Below are 6000 nucleotides of genomic sequence, written 5' to 3'. Positions count from 1 at the left end.
AAATTACATATCTAAAGGATAAATTTATTTCAAGAAACGCTCTGATACTTATGAAATCATCAAATTCACTACTTGAAACAGTAGACGAATGCTTTGGATCCCACTTTTCTTGTGTGGGCTGAATTTATTTTTTTCCTTGACACTTTTTATTAAAAGGATTGCATTGGTCTCAGTTATTATTTAATCACGGACTTCACCTTACATTATTATTCGTGACTCTTAACTGCACACTATTAATTATAGTTTACCAACACAATAACTGAATATAAGCTTACCAAATTGTCGCTACTAAAGCAATGTTCAGTGTTGATTAAGAGAATTTTCTTCAGTGCGCATATAAAGTTTCCATAATTCTTCAATTCTTCTACTTATAGGAGACTGGCGATAATTAGAGAATAAACAAAAATCAATAATCAAATAACTCCAATTCCAGTTTTATTTTTTACCTTTCATTGATATTATTTCTTCTTTATATTCATTGCATGTTTGTTTTTCTTTATTTCGTGCTGTTTAAAACTGCATTGCTATCTAACGATCACACTCTGATCCACATACATTCATCCACGATGCATGTATTCTAGTTAAATCAATCGTTAACATTCTACTTTGAAATTTCTCACTCTAATAAATGCTTATAATCAGCCATGATCAAATATTCTCCTCTGAAAAGGTTTTTTATCTGTCCCCAATATTCGTTGCTTTCTAGAACTGCTGCATTTATACTAAGGACGCATTTCTACAGATTTCTCCTGAAGAAACTCAGAATAAACTCAGAATGGTTGCGAAGTATGGAGCGGTGAATTATTCGTCATCGTTTTCATGCATCTATCTTCAAATGAGTTGTCACTACACTAAGTGAGAGAAAAAATGATTCCTTCACAATAAGAAGAAATTAAAGAAAGAAATGTAAAGTGCTCATATTTGACTTGTAGAACTCTCTGGATTTAATACTAGAACATCCACAGGCGTAGTGCGATGCGATATAATATCGCACACTTTGTTCAGACAAAGTTAACAGCGGAAACATAGCGAGCATTCTTTCTTCTGCTGTACATACAGGAACTCTATTGCTGCCAGAAAACCCATGGAAGGGAAGCGCAATTCTGCATCCCACTTCATCAAACAAACATTTATTATATAGAGGGAATTTAGTAATTTAAATATTTAATGTTTTTAAATAATCTAGAATTCTCATTTATTCTGTGCTACCTATTGAAGGGGTACTTGAGGGAATAATGTAAAATAGCTCGTCTTACTTTATTAAAACTCTTATGAGATACATATTGCTTTGATAGATAAATCAATCGTTAACATTCTGTGTTAACGATAGTGAAGAATACGGACGATTTCCCCATTTAATTGTACCGAAATTATTCGTTCATCCAAAGGGGCAGTATTCCTCCACAATAAGCACTACTTCAATGAAATTCGGTTAGAAATTTAAAGTATTTATTGAATATTTCCTTTCCTCTCTTATTACGCCAAATGCAATGCTTGCATCCCTTCCTTAAGAACGGAATCTGTAAGGCATTGAAACGAAAATTAGGAGGAAAAAAAATACAAAAAACAATCACAATTCTTTCGTACTTCACGAAACGTGTTCCGTAAATTAATTTTAGAAATAATTTTAAAAAATAAAAAATAATCAAAAAATCCTTGAAATAATTAACGGAAGGGAATAATAATAATAATAATAATAATATTTTTAAATAATAATAATAATAATAATAATAATAATAATAATAATAATAATAATAATAATAATAATAATAATAATAATAATAATAATAATAATAATAATAATTATTATTATTATTATTATTATTAATATTATATTGGGACCTCCATGGATTCCAAAGACTCATCGCGAGAGAGCTAATCTATCCACACAATCTATCACAGCAGTAGTTGAAACCATTAACGAAAAAAGCACGCACAACTCACTCTGGTAACCCATTCCACTCATTAACAACTCTCCAAGCCATCTAGTTCTCAAACCCCTAATAAGGTCACATTTATTCAACTTCCAGGAATGATCTCTTGTTCTGGTCCCTCTAGCCAAGAGCTAAAAAATTTCCCCTGCATCTGTCCTATAAAATTCTTAAGCAACTTAAATGTTTCTATCGTATCCCCGCTTTTGCTCCTGTTAACCAACTTCTTCAATCCACACACCTTCAATCTATCCTCATAAAGCACATTCTACAGACCATCTTGGAGACGCTTGCCTGTGAATCTTTTCCACGGCTTCGTCATCCCCAAGAAACCTGGGGACCAGACCTGAACACAGTAATACAGATTTGGGCGTATCAAGGCCTTATAAAGAGGAATTACAACTTCCTTATCTCTACTGGTTAATGTATTCTGCACTAGCCAAGAAATCGTATGGGCTATCTTAGCAATCTTTGCAATATGTCTTCCAAACTTTAACACACTGAATACCACCACCCCTAAATCTTTAGTTTTATCTATTTCCTGGAGTGCAGGTCCATCAATGTGATAGACAGCTTGTAATCTGTTTATCGCCAAATGCAAAACCTTTCTCGATATTAAACTGAACTTGTTAACTTTTGTCCACGCTGACAGCCATATTTAAATCCTCCTGCAAGCCCTCCATATCGACATGATTGTCTGTTACCATATGTAATTTCTCAATATCATCAAAAAACTGAATATTTCCCTTCAGATTATTTCCTATACCATTTACGTATAAATAAAACGGCAATGGTCCCAGTACTGAACCTTGTGGCACACCAGTAGTTACCTGTTTTCGCCTCGATTCTGCCCTCCATATATCACTTTTTGTTATCTATCAAGAGGCTACCCTCTTATTCACTTAACCAGTGTCGTATCCATTCTTCTCATTTATTCTAATTTAACTAAAAGAGTTCCATGTGGTATATTGTCAAATGCCTTTGAAATATCCAGAAAAATCATTTATACTCATTTCTCTTATCCGACTTCAGATGTTACACTATTATAAAAAGTTAGTAAATTAGTAAGGCATGGCCAAACCTTCACAAAGCCATGTGGATCCTCATACAATATCATATTTTTATCTACTCTTTCTTGAATTCTCTTTTTTAACAATTTTTCTAGTATTTTTATCAACGCCTGAATAATCGCAGATTTTTCATTGTTAACTACAAGGTAATTTGAATTTATGTAAATTTATGAAAAAGATCTTCGATTTTTGTAATTTGTTCGAATCCAAAGAAACTGTTCTTTGAAGAGGAAGATATCGACCAGTTTCATTCTTAATGATCAGAGAAAGAAAAAATGCATTTAGGAATAAGTTATTTTTTTCATTATACGCTTCAAAAAGCCATGTAGCTCCTCATACATATCACATAGTTATCCACCTATTCTTGAATTCTTTTTTTGACCAATATTTCCAGTACTTTTATCACCACGCCTGAAACTGTAATTGGTCAGAGGCTATTCAGAGCCATCGCCAGTTTTCTTGCACATTCTCGCAAAAAGCTGCGCTGATATCCGATCGACTCCCATAGCGGGATTTAGAGTATGATTCTGCAATATCGTAGGAACCTCAATTCCTCCACCTCTGTTCCGATATCAGTGTCAGTCACATATGAAAATGCAGTAACCTCACAGGATGATACACCCTTGCAAAGTGGTCACATAGTTGCTCCCTTATGATAGCTGCTTCTGTCTCCTTTATCTTTTACCTCATAGAACACACCTTGTGTCTCTAATCATTTGAGCCAACTAAGACAAAGAATTCATTCGACTCTTACCTTTTTGTATGCTGATTGTGTGACTAATATCGTGCATTTTTGCACCAGGAAAAAACGATTTTTTACACTTTCATTAAGTTCTTCTCTGATCACTGAGTCTCTGTAGATATTGTTCTCATTCACGTGTGTTTCTCGTATGTTCTCTAGGTCTTTATTTTTGCTTCAAGCGATCTGCTTATTCCATTTCTCAGCTCATTATGGATAATATTCCGTCATTTTCAATCATTAATTATTTTGAGAGGAATAATTGGCAAGTTGTAACAAGAAGCGGGAAAACATATATTTGATCTTGTAGGATGAGAACTACAGAGAAGCACTCACACTCTGGTAGTAGAAATCTGATTAAAATTCTGCAGGAAAAACGACACAGTTATTATTATTTCAATATCATTCATCGAAATCTTGTAATCATCAATAACATCCTGTTGGTTAACAAATTAGAAACAGCTATCATGAAGAAAAAGGCATTAAGTGATTAAGTTTCCGCTTTATTAATAGCTCAAGTGGTGAGAGAATAACATGGTTCCAAACACCAACTATTTTTAATTTCTTTATTTTGTCTTTGTTTCTTCCTCGTACAAACTTCTGGTTATTTGCAAATGTCATGATTTGACTTCCTTTATCAACTCCAGTGCCGAAATAACAGTAATCGCGTAGATAAATTCACATTTATATGCTGTATATAGAGAAACATTAACATATGTATGTGTCTTCCAACTAATTTTCATAGGAATTTTCTTAATAATTATATGAAAATGAGTATTCGAGTTATTGCTCTGGCATTGTTGCCAGTGCTAATTTTGGTCATAGATGACGAAATTAATATGTAGAAGATTTGTGCTAAGATATAAGCCTTGCTCCCTATGGAAGGCATACTTCACACAAGTCGAAAAATAAGGTGCCTTTTCTTGAGCATTGCAATCGTCATTGGATAAAAGACCTCTGTGAAATTGTAGCACAGAATAAACGACTCAAACAATAGAAATGAAAGGGAAGGATGTGGGTAAAGCTGTTACTACCATAAAATAGCAGCAACAATAATGGGATTTACTCATAGATATATATTTCTACACGTCTGGCTATGCATTGATGATTACACCAGGAAAATAAATGTACTGCATATTATACAAAAATGTGCAAACTGTTATAAACAGCGTTGTTTTAAAACGTACCTAATACTTTAATAATTACATAGATTAGTCATACGTCAATGATTACATAAGCATGATACGTTCATTATTAGGAAAGGCTTTTAGATGGTTAATGAAAGTCTCATACGATGCAAAACCATATGAAAAATATCCAGAATTATTAGGCCCTGGTGACTGGTTAAGCTGCTGTTTAATTTGAATCACAGCCTGTTGGGTTGAGATAGAGAGAATAAGTTAAACCCTAAGCCAACCATATATCATTATGAGAGAGCGAGATAGAGAGAGATGCGGTTTCATGATTTCATGATTTCATGCGAAGCTTCGCAGGTATACCAACTGGCAACAGAGAAAAATGCACACGTATTATGAGAGAGCTATTAAATTCCCTTCATATCTTTGGTATATTCAAACCAAAATGACTTTTTTTTTTGCATTTATGTATCTGAGAGTAGAGTTAGAATTAAAATTCAGGGAAATAAAATATAAAAAAAAAACGAAATCAAATTTAGCATTCATTAATGTGTGAGGAGAGCTATTTTAAGGTGGAAAAGTGACTTAACAGAAAAACAGACGAAAGGTTATCAAAGCAGGTGATTCATCCAGGAAGATCCGAAGAAAGAATAAGATAACAAAATCATGTTTATCAGACTAATAAACATGATTCTGTCTATAAGTACCTACTTTGTATTTTAATGATTTCTAATCCTAATGGATGCATAAATAGTTAGATCCTTTCAAATTTTGCAGATTTAGTTTCCAAAAACTCACTGTCTTCAGAGATACGCACTTCATCGATTGAACCTTTCAGTATACACCCTCTGTCCAAAGAGAAACCGCACTTTTCGAAAATAGAAGAAACTAGTGGCTTCACCTGTTGTAACTTTTTGGTTTCGAAAGCGGCAACCTTCATTAGTGTTTTGTTAACTGTTTATGACATTTGGTTCAGTACAAGCCGAGTTATAGTGCCAAGAGTGACAGTGTGTTTTGACGAATGGTCGAACGTCAATATATTCATGCCGTACACGACGAATTCTCGCAATCATTCGCTTCTAAACTTCGAGATAAAACTCAGCATTGACCGATTGGCCAGGCGC

The sequence above is a fragment of the Typopeltis vanoorti genome, chromosome 14, assembly GCF_054136105.1.
Source record: "Typopeltis vanoorti isolate ZY-2024b chromosome 14, IOZ_Tvanoo_1.0, whole genome shotgun sequence".
In the NCBI taxonomy this organism is placed as follows: Eukaryota; Metazoa; Arthropoda; class Arachnida; order Uropygi; family Thelyphonidae; genus Typopeltis; species Typopeltis vanoorti.
Note: the sequence above shows the minus strand (reverse complement) of the source record.